This window comes from Galleria mellonella, unplaced genomic scaffold (assembly GCF_026898425.1).
Source record: "Galleria mellonella isolate WM207_F2 unplaced genomic scaffold, CSIRO_AGI_GalMel_v1 utg38, whole genome shotgun sequence".
In the NCBI taxonomy this organism is placed as follows: Eukaryota; Metazoa; Arthropoda; class Insecta; order Lepidoptera; family Pyralidae; genus Galleria; species Galleria mellonella.
The window spans coordinates 6,839,256-6,854,696 of record NW_026442090.1 but is presented as its reverse complement, the minus strand read 5'-3'; the positions used below and the strand labels follow the sequence as shown (position 1 = coordinate 6,854,696).

The 15,441-nt window shown below is 30.8% G+C and overlaps 2 protein-coding genes across 4 annotated transcripts in view; one reads left to right on the top strand and one right to left on the bottom strand.

The window, feature by feature from the left end:
* Nucleotides 1-15,441, bottom strand: part of LOC113523000 (uncharacterized) — a 180,047-nt gene that overhangs the window by 96,613 nt on the left and 67,993 nt on the right. The window lies entirely within an intron of this gene.
* LOC113522601 (CD82 antigen-like) overlaps nt 1-15,441 on the top strand; it is a 102,933-nt gene that overhangs the window by 57,741 nt on the left and 29,751 nt on the right. Inside the window, exon 3 of one of the 2 annotated variants that reach the window (XM_052897870.1) lies at nt 3,893-3,933. The exons of the other annotated variant lie outside the window; for it this stretch is intronic. The gene's annotated coding sequence lies outside the window, so the exon portion shown is untranslated. The remainder of the gene's footprint in view (nt 1-3,892; nt 3,934-15,441) is intronic. 2 annotated transcript variants of the gene reach the window in all.

The following is a 15,441-nucleotide window of genomic DNA, read 5'->3' as shown; positions in this document are numbered from 1 at the left end:
GTACAACACGGAGACCAGATGGTCTCCGTGTAGATACAAATGTATCATTACAATTTTATTATTATGGCAATATTTCATATGCATTTTAGGTTTATTCTATATTCTTCGCTACTAAATTATTAAGAAAATGCACTGGTTATATGTGCAATTTCTTTAAAATAATTGTGTTATTTACAAACAAAAACTTTGTAACATATTATTATTATCGTTTGAAACAAATATATTTACAGTTGAAAAATATATTTATTGTACAAAGGTAAAAGGATAAAAGTGTATTTATTAAATAGCAGACATTTGTAGAACGCTATAAATTCAAGTCATTCGCTTGCAGGTACATACTCATATTAATCGTTTAGTGCGCGGGAGGCTCTTTGTTAGCTGTGACCTTTTCAGCGTCTACGTAACTACGAACAACGGACATAATAATATCGAAATGTCATTTTCACATACAAACCCGAAACAAATTCTATCACTGCAGGAACTGGCAATGACAGATTTTATGAATGACAAAGTAATTTTGTAATCATTACATAAATGAGTTTAGTTCAGTTTGCGTCATTGCTGATGCATTATGCATAGATTACATTAATTGAATTGCAGACAGATTAGTATAATTATGTTATGGACCAAAATATATAAATTCTAATATTGAAATGTCACATCTCATAAAATTTACATTGTAAATAATTATAACTACCAGTTATAATAAATCGATAAAATATAGCAATACTATTTTATGTTTTATGCTATTTGTTGCCACACAAATTGACCGAAAATACAAATAATAGTATAAAAAAAAATTGTAGATTGATGATATAAAGTCGACACGAATTTATATAATGACGTGTCTCGATAGTCAATTATAGGTCTTTGTTTGTTTAATTTAGGTAAATAGCGTATACTTCATAGTAGAAGAGATGATCAATACATGTAAAAGTAGATACTATCTGTTAATAATTCTATTTATTATTAAAATTTAAACGTAAAAGCATGGATTTAGATGAAATAAATAGATATTGGTATTCTATGAACGTATGAATATAACAAATTATTGTTGTTCTTTTCAAAGAAACAAAGTTCTAAATAGATCCTTTAAGTTCATCAGATTTTATATTTAAATTATTGCTATATTCAAAACGATATACATTATTGAACTAATTAAATAAATAATTAAAAATTTAGATAAAGTAAACAGACTTTCTCATTTACAAGTTAAACATAAATCTAATTAACAATCATTATCGTGTACCTATGTGCAATATATTATATATATGTATATGATTAGAGATTTTTTATTGTACTTCTATATGATAATAGAAATATGAACAAGTAAATTATTAAATGCATATAAAGCATCTAAAAAATCAGGCATGTATCACAAGCGAATGACACATCTGAAGATTATATGTCTCAAACCAATGGACATCAATAGCCTAATAAATATAGGCTTTATTAAAGCTATCCATACTATTCAAGCCAAGGCAGGTATAGAGACTGGCTAAATATAACAACTGATAATAAAATTGGTGTGAAGGTGGAGTCAGTTCTGCGGCCTAAACAGTTAAGATAATTGGCAACGGCTGAACTTGTTTACTTGAGTTACCTTCTTGGGATTATGGCCTATGGTGTGGGTATACGGGTATACAAGTATATACGGCTGTGGGGTAGATTGACTGAGTACTTAACAACATTCACATAACAACAAAGGGCTTTACATTCTAATGTTAATTTCCTTTTTAGTAATGTATGACAATATACACATATATATTTTTTTATGCAACTTAGAATGACAAGCTGATGGCCCACCTGATGGAACGCGGTAACCGTCGCCTATAGACATGAGCAGTACCAAGGACATAACAGAGTATACTGTTTCGCCCATGATACCCTCCTCCCACCCCTCAACCTCCTAATGTGTTGCCATTCCTGAGGATTCAGGTGTTATTCCTCTGTACCCTGTAAATTTACTGCCATATCTTACCCTTCGAACCGAAACACAGCCATGCAAACACAATTGCTTCACGGTAAAAAAACACGAATGGGACAGAGGTGCCCAAGCAAACGACTTTTGTACAAAGTTTCCCTCTATTACCAACGATATATACCAATACAATCATTTTTTTGTGGCCATGAAATAAGAATGAATGTATCATCACTCTTTATCATTCCGAAAATGACGCAATACAATGAAAATGACTACAAAAGTAGAAAAAGTAAGCTCAAGTTCAAGAAAATTTCTTTCATAATAAAAGACCCATATCAAGTGGTGGGTATAATTATGGACAGGTATTCTGTAACGGAAGGGATTCAATAATGAATTTGACTCTGTAGGGCCATTCTTGGAACGTATCAAATAAATTAAAATTTGTTAGTATATTAGTCTTATATTTGAAGCAATTAAAAAACTAAATTTAACTTAAATTTTATTTAAATCTAGATTTTAATAAATTTAAATCTAGATTTTAATAAATTTAGTTCATAGTAGTTAGTGCAATTAATTCGCTGTAAGATTGAACTAAAATTGTATTATGTAGTTATAATAATGTAGATGTAGAGAGTGATGCTTCAGGATGTAACTGTAAGGAAAAATCTATAGCTAACGTTTATTACTTTCCATTACTTGGGTTATCAGCTTGTTTACTATTCAAATGCCAAGTTATATAAAATTTACAAAAATACAATGTTAATAAAATGAAAACTAAATAACTTTCACCAAGACATATGGGCTGAATCGATTTCGTGATCGCGCGATTTATGAGAGGGATCAAGTAGCCTTATTATCCTGTATGCCCATGACTGTAATAATACGTGGGGTGTACCCAAGTACTTTGTAAACATTTATCGTTGTAGTACGTAACATTTGTCCACATTTTGCCGAAGAACATTATTATAGAAGCTATATATATATATATATATATATATATATATATATATATATATATATATATATATATATATATATATATATATATATATATGTAGCAATAGAATTGCTTAAATTTATTTTATTGAGCTTGTCGAAAATACTTGCAGTTTTAAACGTTATTATCTCAGTTTTAAAGATCAAAGTAAGAACGAGCATATGAATGTCCGTTACATTATCAAAAAAAAAATAGAGAAAGTATATAAAAATAAAAAAAATATATATTCTGTTACTCGTAAATGACATTATGTGCAATAAACAATAAGAGAGAGAGGATAATCAATATTTTTGTAACTGGATAGGCAGATTCAAATATTTAAGTAGTAATGGAGCGAACAAATGGAGATCAATTGTACCTTGTTATCTTCGCCTATCGTAAAACTCTAGACGACAGAAATCTGATACAGACGGGTTTCTCTCGTTGAATGAATAATGAGATCGGTTTGAGGTAAGTTGGTAGCTTTGTATTGCGAGCGAAGGTACAGATATATAGGCATATATACTAAGATCGATAAATTTCGACAGGGTCACCAGGTGAGTTTTAAAGAATTGAAAATTTCGATAAGATATATTTTATATTAAGTATTTATGTTTAACTAAAAGATAATAGTAGTATAAAACTGAAGAAACAATAATAAATCAAATCAATCGTGAGATGAAAGATGAAATATTTTGTAGGCTTTCAATTGAAAATATTTACAAATGTTTATAAATAGATTCTGTTTTACAACGACCAGGATATTGCTTCGCAAACATATATGGGGGCTTCAATTGTCAGTAACTTAATATGGAAACGACACGGGATTAATCTTTGTTGATTGCAAAAGAAGTGGGAAAATCAGTTTAGAATTAGCGATGTAACCGTGTACCTATTATATATAGTTATTTCGAGAACTTTCCCTTTTTTGAAGATCGTGACAAATATTACAGATATTGCATATATTTACTGCCAATTTTCTTTCATTACAGGAAATTTCCAGGGTGTAGACCTACAACGATATGCCACCTAAGTAAGCATGATGTTGTGTCGTCGTAGAGACCATGTATTATGTCATTTGCGTTTTGTGGCATTTAATTAGTCACATATCACTATTATTTTACTCGACACTTTAACATTATTACTCGTATTAGTGTGGCCCAATATGTTTAATGTTAAGCTTAGTCATGTATTATTGCTTCGATGTCACATTATTATTTTATTTTAGCTTTAGCTGTATTATAAATGTGTTATATAATTTTTTTTTTATACTTTACTGCCTAAATAAAATATACAATATATACTTATATTACGAAGTTCCGACTCTGGAGAACTAAATAGGCGGGCAAACGGCAAATCGAACAATTACGACAGAACAATTTCTCGAAACAAATCAGTGCATCTTTAAATCCCTCTTTAAAAATACATTCCATTGATTCGAATAAAAGTAGATAAGTGGGTAATATAGCCAAAAAGCTTAGCCATACTATGCATCTTCGTTGTATTTCCTGCTTAGGTAATAGTAAATTTGAAGCTATTTGTTACTAAAAACAAGTAAATTAATACTCCATTACAATTAGGAATTAGGTACATTCTTCTGTAGGTACTTAATTAATAGCATTTATAGATATCTAAGAATAAGCAAGTTAAAGTGCCAAAGGGCTGGTCACATAGCTCGAAGAATCGACAACCGATGGGGAAGAAAGGTTCTTGAGTGGCGACCGCGTACGGTTAAACGCAGTGTAGGACGACCCCCCCTCCCAGGGAGTCAGTGAATGCAGGTAGCTCAGGACTGTTCTTTATGGCAGTCTATGGGGGAGGCTTATGTCTAGCAGTGGACGGATAATGGCTGAAATGATGATGATGCATGATGATAGATATCTAAATAGAGGAGTCGGACAATGTTGAGTGTTTTGTATGAGGACTGGATGTTCCTACTCATCTGTAATATGGGAGATATCAACTTAACATGATACAATCCTTGTATCTGGCGATTAGATAGCATTGTCATTACATCATCTACAATATGATATCAATTTTATTCACATTGGGTATCATTACTTGCAATTTAAGTTATAAATTCACCAAATATATGTAATATAAAGTTTAAAAAGCCCGATAAATAAAAAAAAGCTAATAAATAAAATATAATCAAATTGTGTTCCAAAAAATTTTGATTTAAAAACTGAAACTACTAAACAATACATAACAATACATACTAAATAATACTACAAACAATAAATAAAAATTAAACGTATCATTAATTAATAAAGTCTTCAAAGTGGGTCGAGATGATTATTTGATCACGGTCAGTGCCCAGACATTTTACTTAAAAAGAACAAACTTGTTGTTCTGTTTGTTATTCTTGTTTTATCTATATATTAATAACCTTTAATACATACATACATTATAAACTAGAATAGAAATTTATTTAGAGTAAAATATTTGTTTAATAGGTTAAAGCCGATGAGTATATTTCGTGCCTGTGATCATTAGCTTTCCTGCAAGTTTTATCACTTCGCATTTAACATTTTGACCTTCTTTACGGTTTAAATCAAGAAAAATGTGTGGGGAAATGCCGCGAGCACCTTCTGGTAGGTATCTAACGTGATTAATTGCGCCTATTAATCGTTGGGAATAAATATGTTTTGGGTTTGTGTAGGCACCTGTTTGTAGTCATTAATTAAGGGCTAGTAGCTAGTAGAGCCCATTTTATAATACGACTAGCTATTTTCTGGTGTTACTCCCGCGTAAACTTGTTATTTGCCATTCCCGTGAGAAGGCTATAGATATGTAGTATGTGATAAAGTAATTACTGTAATAATTGCAAGCAGGATATTACTTTCAAGCAGTGATTTCAATCGTGATAAAATAAATGGAACTAACATAAGAGTAAACTTCATCAATTACAAAAATAAGTATCAGGCTTGGTGTTACATTTGTGAAGATAATTCCTGCACTGCGAGTAGATTACCCGCTAATTATTTTCTCTCTAACTGCATTGGGTTAGCGGTGAGAGATCTCTTTTAAGAGATAAGCCCAACGTTGCTAACAAGTTGTTAAATTAATCGCTGTATCTTCTGTGCAAGTGCAATATATAGATATATGTAAGATATTGCGTAACACATAGAAAGTACATCTGAATTAAAAACTTCCTGCATTTGGAAATCACTTAAAAAGAATATTCATTATCGGTTTAAAAATACTAACAAAAAATACATCGTTGTATTATTTGTTTCATCAAATTTAGAACTTCCTTTCCTTACGAAGTCGCTTAAGAATTTATCAAGTATTTTTAGATACAATTCTCTTATAAGGCTGATCGATCATTAATGGTAATAGGGAGTGAAGTTGGCAAAACTTTGCCGCCTGTGTGTTACCGTTTATATCCAGGTTATCTAATCGAGTGTACAAAACAAAATAATGTATTTACCTACTTATAAGCTACAATTTATGTTGTTTTTTATATGTGTAGGTATAAAGGTTTATTGACCCAGCCGTTTTGGATATAAGCCAGTTTTGTTTGTTTGAGCTTCTTAGTTTTCTTTTTAATTATGTAATTTGTTTAAAAAAAAAAAACTTATGGAGGTAATAAGTGATGGTACCAATTTAAGAACTGTATCTACTGTTTTTATTCGTTTTTAAAATTTATATACGTATATAATAGAGTGGGAAACTAAACCTTTCTGTAGTTGGTTGTTAATACGATTTACGAATATTGCAATGACAAGAAAAGACAAAAATAATCATGTCGACTTAGGCGAAGAAATGCGAATAAATATAATTTCCCTAGGGTTTCGCGAATATCAGTGGCGCAGTTATTAATAGTTTATTAACTAAAGTTTTAACTATTAAATGCTTTAAATCATCAAACTTACCGCTGTAAAAAACGAAATAGAAAAACTTTAGTTTACGTTTTTTAAAGAAGGAAGTTTGAAGACGACAGAATGATTGATTGGTTAGAGTGGTGCAAGGTGGTACCAGGTGCAATCTATATTCAGGCTGTCATACTATTCTCTGTCTGCAACTGTCACTCGAGGGGCGGGCTTATGTTCATGACATTTGTAATTTAATGTACTTTGAATGGGTTTTCAACATAATTAAAGTTGTAAAGAAACGTATATCTGACATTACGGTCACCGCTTTCCATTTTATGAAAATATTTTAGAAACTTCCAAAGGTATATTTCTCAGTAAAAAAGTGGCTTTAGTCATGAACGCATTGGTAGACGATGTAATATTACCAAGCCATTACATATAACGACTTGTTTTTTAGATACTTTTGTAAATGTTGCGTGTTTACATATAAATTATGTTTCGTAACAAATAATTTATTGCTTCACGAAGAAAACAGTAGTTTTAATTGTTATAAAATTGAAATTAGACTAAAACAGGAATAAATTATGTCGATTGCAAAAGGAATTGTGGAAATCAATATAGAACAGGCGACGAAATCGTATAATATCGCAAAAAAATATTAAACGAATTAAGAATTTTCTTCTTTTAGAAGTCGCTTGAAGACCTACAAATATATATTAGAGACCTCGAATAGGTCATCGACTCTTGTTTGTGCGATATTGTTTACAGTAGATATCGAATTCGTGAGCGAATCAGCAGGAAATAGCTGCGTAGTATTTTATGTAAAAGACGAAACTAACCAATTGATCAAAGCACCGCCGGAATCTTTTCGTCTAGAAATATGAATTTTTGCTAAGTAGTTTTTTTATGTAAAAAAGTTTATAAACTATAAAAGTGGTGGATAGAATATTTATAATTGTTACGGGATTGAGTACTTATAAGTTTCGCATGAACAACCCTGGCTGGAGAAATGAGTAGTATAGTATGAGTATAGTATAATATTAGTATCCTAGGGTCGGTAATGCGCGCGTGATATCCCTGATATTACAGGCGTCCATAGTCTACGGTGACCTCGTTTACCATCAGACGGGCTGTATGCTTGTTTGCCATCAAAGATAATATAAAAAAAACTAGTATCCTAAATGTAAAGATGTTCGTTACTCAGTCACGGTTAAACGGCTCAATAGATTTTGATGAAATTTGAAAAAATAATGATGCACTTTATATTCTAATTTAACACATAGGATATTTTACATGTACGCAAGAAAAAGAACAGAGTTTTTTTTTCTTTGAATAGTAGAGTGCCTATATTGTCGGATCTTAGTTTTAAAATGTGTGCATATTATGCTTTAGTTGGGGACATTGTATTTCCGAATCTGTTATGTAAGTCTATTGTACTTGGGAACTCGTTCACAAGTTAGAAACTAATTTCCTGTGGCACAAAGCAATCGTTGGGATCGATGTATGCCATCTCTGATAGACACGATCCGGCACGTATTGCCGATTGATTTTCACCATATGTGATAGAAAGTTTATACTTTCGTGTTTTTTAGGATTCCGTAACAAAATGATACAATAAAACCCTTACGGTGTGGCTCTGTTCGTCTGTCTGCCACAACGCCATCTCGGACTTGACAATATTTTAAATATTGTTAGACCACTTTTATTGTAAGATAAACAATTGAAAAATAAATACTACAGATTTTTTTGTTAGAAGGTTAACTTGAAAAAGGGCTGCTAGAAATTTTTAAAATAGGCCTGCTATTTCAGGAAAACATATGAAAAGGTTTCATTTGGACTTCCTTTATATTCTTAATTTCTAAATAAGTGCACGGCTAATGTGCAATCATATCCAAAGTTTGTTTGACGTTAAATAATGAATGAATCTTCTTGTTGCCATTTAAATATTGTATTTTATTTATTAAAAAAACTTTCTTAAATTTTATAATATACTGTAGGTATTGTTAACATAAGAATGTTGCTATTTTCATATTTTTCTCATAAAATAAACACAATACATTATTCTAGTTTTAATCTCTCACTCTTGTTCTACATTTCCTTTAGATGTTCGCTTTTGTATTCTTTTTGATTCTGTTAAGTTTTCTACTGTAATCTTTTGTGAAAAGGGAACAATAAAAAGTATCTTATCATGTTGCTAGCTGTAAATTTTAGTTTTTCCTGTAATAATTATGTTAAATTTATTATACATACTAATCCGATGGTCTGAGTACCAAATTTCACTCAAATTTAGGTATTCAGCCATTTAATCCGTTTAATAATATCAAATATATAAACATTCAAACATCTTTATAAACTTTCTTATAGATAATATTAGTAGGATACACCTAGATTTGAGTACAAGGACTCGGCTTCACTTGCGTGGATCCTGTTTATAGAATTAAAAAAAAAATTCAGTATGTTAATAAATAGATTAAGGCTAAGAAACTTAATTACATTGTCTTCTAAACAGTTCAGAACTTTAATTAATATAAAACGATTTAGAACTTTTCGCCTTTAATTATTATTATAAATTATGTATTAATTTGTCTGCTTGATTTTTAAGCCTCTTAGCAATTCAATAGATTGTCAATATTTATTCAGTATTTGGTAATGGAGAATGGTCCACGGAATAAAGGGTATTCACTAGTCAGCTGTGGTATGTAAATTAAAGTTACAAACATGGCTAGTACCTGTTAGATAAAGATGCTATATGACCGATCAATTCTTTTGTGTGCCGAGTATTTTAATATAATAATTTATTTAGTTTGGAGAAATCGTTGATGGCCATATATTAAGTATTTATATACCTACTACTATATTTGTATTTTGAATTTTCTATTATAGATAGATATACTTTATTTTTTTGTATTAAATATTTTTTTTTATTTGTGTGTTAATGCGAACGTTGCGCCTGTTTTTACTAATTTCAGTATCTTACTAATTTTACCCATCGTGGGTTCGTTTACATTGAGAATTAAGGCGGTTTCCAAATTTAAGCAACTTTTTTGCTTACTTTTTATTTAAGCCATTGAGGAAAATATCAACTCGCACAAGTCCGAAGTGGCAAATGTATGGATTTAAGTATTCAGTCCCTACAACAATACATGAAAACAAAGCGAAGGGTCGTGAAAAAGGTTATGTATCATGTTATGAAAAAGGTTAAAATACATTGATGTATGACATACTTGTGTACCATAATTTAATTTAAATCGGTTCAGCGTGATTGAAAAGATTTTTACAATTTTCACATTCATAATATTATAGTAGAATTTCCTGGCCCGTTGTTTCATTTTTTACCGCTACCTGGTGGATCTACTTTTTACTATCAGAATAAAATCTATCCTATCTCTCAAGTTCGAATAAATACGAGTAGTATATTTTTTTTAAATATTCATTGAAACCGGTTGGGCTAATTTGACATAAAAACCTTCCATGGTTTATTAATAAAAAAATAACTGTAAAAAGATTTAGTTATCTCAATTGTTGTATAATACCCGTATACTCATATGAGACATGAGTCAACAAGGAACATTTGAACAGCGGTGTATGCGTCGAGTAGTCAGCCGGCCGCAATCCCGCCCTATGCATATTTACACTGAACCTATGACTCTTTGGTCTAATGTTTGAAGTTAGTGCTCAATCAACCCTATATAACTTACTTTGTATAGGATTCTAACAGATGTATTTATCACGACAGACGAATAGTATAGTTTGACCAGAGGGAGACTGTACTAAAGTTGTTTGCTTGGGCATATTTATCCCATTGGTGTTTTTAACGTGAAGCAGTTGTATTTGCATGGCTGTGTTTCGGTTTGAAGGGTGGGATATGGCAGTGAATTTACAGGGTACAGAGGAATAACACCTGAGTCCTCGGGAATGGCAACGCATGGGAGATATCATGGGCGAAACAGTATGTCCATAGTACTGCTCATGTCTATAGGCGACGGTCACCACTTTTCATCAGGTGGGCCGTCAGCTTGTTTGCCATTTTAAGTAGCATAAAAAAAATAGTACCTACACTTGGTTATGTAGTTTTTAAGGTTCAGCGAAAATATTTTAAATAAACAATATTTTATATTTATATTTAAATAAATTGAAGATAGTATACACATATTTTAATTTACAGAAAACAATGACTTCAATTGTGTAAAATAAACTAATGAAAGATGATATGTTCCATAGATATATCAGAATAAAAAAAATAAGAATTCCAAAATGAAGTTATGTTTCACAATAAGTTTATATTACAAGGTTAAATTAAAACCACTAGCATAAAGAATTTTATTATCAAAACCAGTTAAGAATTGATGATGTAGTCTCGTAACATAGTCATAGAAATACAGACGAATTGAAAACCTCCCTACAGATAATCCAGCGTACTAATATTATTGATAAGTTGAGCACTTACAGGAGTTTGGACAATTGAGTTGGAAGCTGCAGATGAACTAAAGTTTCCATCTAATGTATCCAAAGCACGATATATAAATTGTTTATTATACACATAAAAAAACTTTTACAATTATGTTACTAATTTTCACTACCGACTTCATTTGCGTAACTAATATAATAACAATAATATAATAATAAGTACGAGGCTAAGCCTACATATTTCTTATATATATACCTTACTTATATATATAAGTAAGGATTAAGGTAGTATTTCCATAAAGAAATATCTCATTAATTTATTAGACTATACTTTTGTACAAGTTTCATTATAATATTTTCTACGTATTAAAATATTATGTGAGAATAGATGGGATGTGCTCTAGAAAGTTCATGTTTAACTTTTGTAATAACAGTTTACTCGTGAAGTCACTTTGAATGGCACTCCGTATCCGTATGTAGGGCTACTAAGCTCTAGACAGTGTTATGTGACTCAAATGCATAGCACTTACCTACAATATGTTGAACAACAACTTCTGTTCTTTGTCTATTTTAATGAAGACGTTAACATTGTGAGTCGTGCATGCGCCGTATAATTTTGTTATTCTTTTAATAAAATATAAGAAAGCACGCTAGTACCTATAGTAAAATGTCACTACCTCTTTTAATTTTATTACCTACAGATAAGTAGAAAACATTTTTAAGGGAATGGGATATTTAATATTATCTAAATCTAATCTAAATTTATATAAGTACCGTGGTAAATATTTATCATAGGAAGAAGATATTTTTGGAAACGGATATTTCGAACCGGAGTAATTTTGTACAAGTTATGCTTAAATAGGTTTGAATTTATGGTTTACTAGCTATATGTCGTTTCTTCGCCCGCGTGAATTAATAAAAAAATATCCTATTTGCTAAGTTAGGATGTAACCTACAGGCTACGGTAACCGTTTACTATCAGGTGAGCCGTATGCTTGATTGCTATCTTAGTGATATAAAAAAAAAACCTAACCGTATAGCAAATTTCATTCAAATCCGTTAAGTAGTTTTTGTATGAAAGTGTAGTAAACATTCATCCATACATACATCTTTACAAATATTCGCATGTATAATATTAATAACAAACTCATATTTTATTGGATAATTACAAAATTGACAATGTTAGTGGTATTTGCGGTTTAAACACTGCTTTATCCTCTGAAGGTTGCGGGCACGATCCGTGGACAATATAAACATTTGTATTTATGAGTCTGTTTGTGTTGGCCTGGGCAGTTACTAAGTATATATGTAGGTTGTCTAGTACACATTACACACATTGGTTTGTTTTAGTGACGCGCCGAGTCGATATTCGTGTTTTTCTTTCCTCAATAAGAAAAAAATCGAGTTTGGGAAATTGCAAAAGTACTCGAGTTATATGGTATATGGTCGAGTAAACGAGTATTTACGTACTTGATTATATTCGATTAATTTTTCATTACTGAATGTCACTTTTCTATATCGTGAAACACTCTAAGATTTATATAAAATAAGCTAACTCGGCAGAAGTAGTTCGGCAATAAAAAAACAGATATGTAGGTACATATCTGTTTTTCATTCATCTACAAAGATTTTTTCATCGCGTCAAGTCCCGATTGTGTATTTAAAAAAGAAGTAGTTCTGTCAAAAGTTTTTAGACTGTGACAGTTCGTTTACAGTTTGTATGATGAAAAGTAAAAAAGGCGTTAAATAAGAACCTTCATAGGATTTCAACGAACATTTGAAAAATAATGCCGTAATAGTGCAGTTGTTCTTGAGTTTGCGCTTAGCAAAATATTTAGCGATTCATTTTTGTTTATATAGGAGTGAGATTTCGATTAAAATAACTGAAAACAGATCAAATTCGTTGCAATTTCATATCTCAATTATAATAATCCTAGATGAGATAAATAGAAGTATTTTGTAATTGTAATTGCATATTCAAATATTTTTTTACTTCATGGAAAATAGTAACCGTGGCCTATAGACATGAACAGTACGATGGACATAACAGAGTATACTGTGTCACCCATAATACCCTTCATGCGTTGCCTTTCCCAAGGATTAAGGTGTTATGCCTCTGTACTTTGTAATTTTATTACCATATTCCACTCTTCAAACCAAAACATAGCTATGCAAATACAACAGTTTCAAGGCAGAAACACGAATGGAACAGAGTTACCCAAGCAGACGACTTTTATACGTAGACTCCTTATATTCAAAGTCTATACTTAGACACAAATTAGTTTGTTCATTATGATCATTATAGTAAATGTATAACTAAAGAGATCCATTAAAAATATCATTATCGGTTATCAAGTGGACTATAAATTCCATTCACAGGGAAAGTTCACCAAGGGTGAGGGCGTGCGAGGGGCCGAGGCTTGGGCCTCTAATTAATTGCGACCATGACTATATTTAGTTCTGAAGGACACGCCTACACGTGACTGGAATGCTTAACATTCTTTTTTTGTTTTACAGCTGTAATTAAAAGTTCACTTAGTTATGTGACTAACTGGTTATTATTGGTAACTTGTCTGTAAAGACTTCGTACCGTTAGAATCCATCGTGTTCTTGCATAATGCGCTCGGCTCAGGGATGGCAAGAGACAATAGATCAACTCTGCTATTATGTCACATAGTTCGAGTTTGACAACACTATTTCGGTGGTAAGGTTTAGCAGTTTATCTCAGTTTAGCAGCCGTTATAGCAAACAAACTGTAAATATATAGGTATTGGTTCATACACCACATATGACTTTTTCGATTTTTTATTTAATATCTATTATTATTACGTTAGGTCACCTACATGGTAACTAAGAAAACCGAGCGCCAAAATTCTCTATCCTTGTCTAGATTTATTGATTCCTTCTTTTACTGTAATAAGTCGTTTTATATTCTCATATAGTGTTCAATGTTAGTATTATTATTGACCACTATGACTTATCATATAATGTCATTAAATTAATAAAAATTAATGATATGTCTATGACGAATAGTAAGTTTTCAATTTAACCTACTTAACATATTAATATATATCAAATATTTTTATTTTGCATCTAAATACGAAGTAAACTCGTTCCAAAATTGTTATGTAATTGATGAACTAATATTTTATGTTTTTATCGTGCGTCAAAACACGAATTATGTATACTACTCGTAAGTAACGATGAATGTAGCGTGGGCGGAGTTAATTAGGCAAATTGACAGATAAATAACAATGGAAACTAAGATTTTATTCGGAAAAATTCGGTTAGCGATAGATTCTTATAATAGTTCTACTTGCATGAATATTAGTGCTTTAAAAATAATTATAGACAATGTTTTAGTTATAATTTTACACATTTTAGGGACAAGATATTTGCCATGATTACATTAATTTGGGTGTTCTCGACATTTCCACGCTGTTACAAGTGTACTGGTTACGGGTTAACGGTTGGGTTTGTGGTTTTGTAATTCACTAACCTAATTTAAAAGACCCATGGTCATCAATTTGATTCTAGTTGATCCTAAACATTGTGCGTTTGATTTGTAAAATAAACATTTCATATATCTGTTTCTGTAAAATAAACATTTTTAATTTAATAAGGGTTTCAAAGAATGTTTTTAAAAATACTTTTTTAATTTAATAAGGGTTTCAAAGATTTTTTTTAAATATTGTGCTATTCTATTCAAAATGTAGGAGAAAAACCGGAGGTTAAATTTATTAACACGATAGATGGTGTCTACAGTGTGATTAGCGAGCTCCAGATATAACTGGAAACACATTTGGCTCATATATAAAAGTAGTTAAATTGAGTCCCTCCTTTATTGAAGTAGGTTAAATCTTCCTCTGACTACTTCGACTACACTAGATTTTTATCTTAATTATACTAATAAAATGGTATTTTCTACAATACAATAGACGAACCAGAAAGATTCTGCGAATTGTTAGGCAGATATTAAATTCCTTTCTTGTCACGTAATATACCTACCTACATACATATATGGCACGTATATACTTTAGGAACCCTAAATATAGGAATCCAAAGGTGTTGTAGTCTCGTCTTTATAAAGGAATTCTACGTTTATATGTGATTACAACACCTTTCTATTGCATTTGGTATGTAGGTTACAAGATACGTTATAACGTACAATATTTTTCTATATAAATTATATCTACTATTCTTATATATTAAGATTGTTAAGATGTTTGAATGTTTGTTACTCAAGATCGCATAAAGCATTGAACAGGTTTAAATAAAATTTGTAAAGTAAAAAATCATAAAGTCGTAAAGGATCT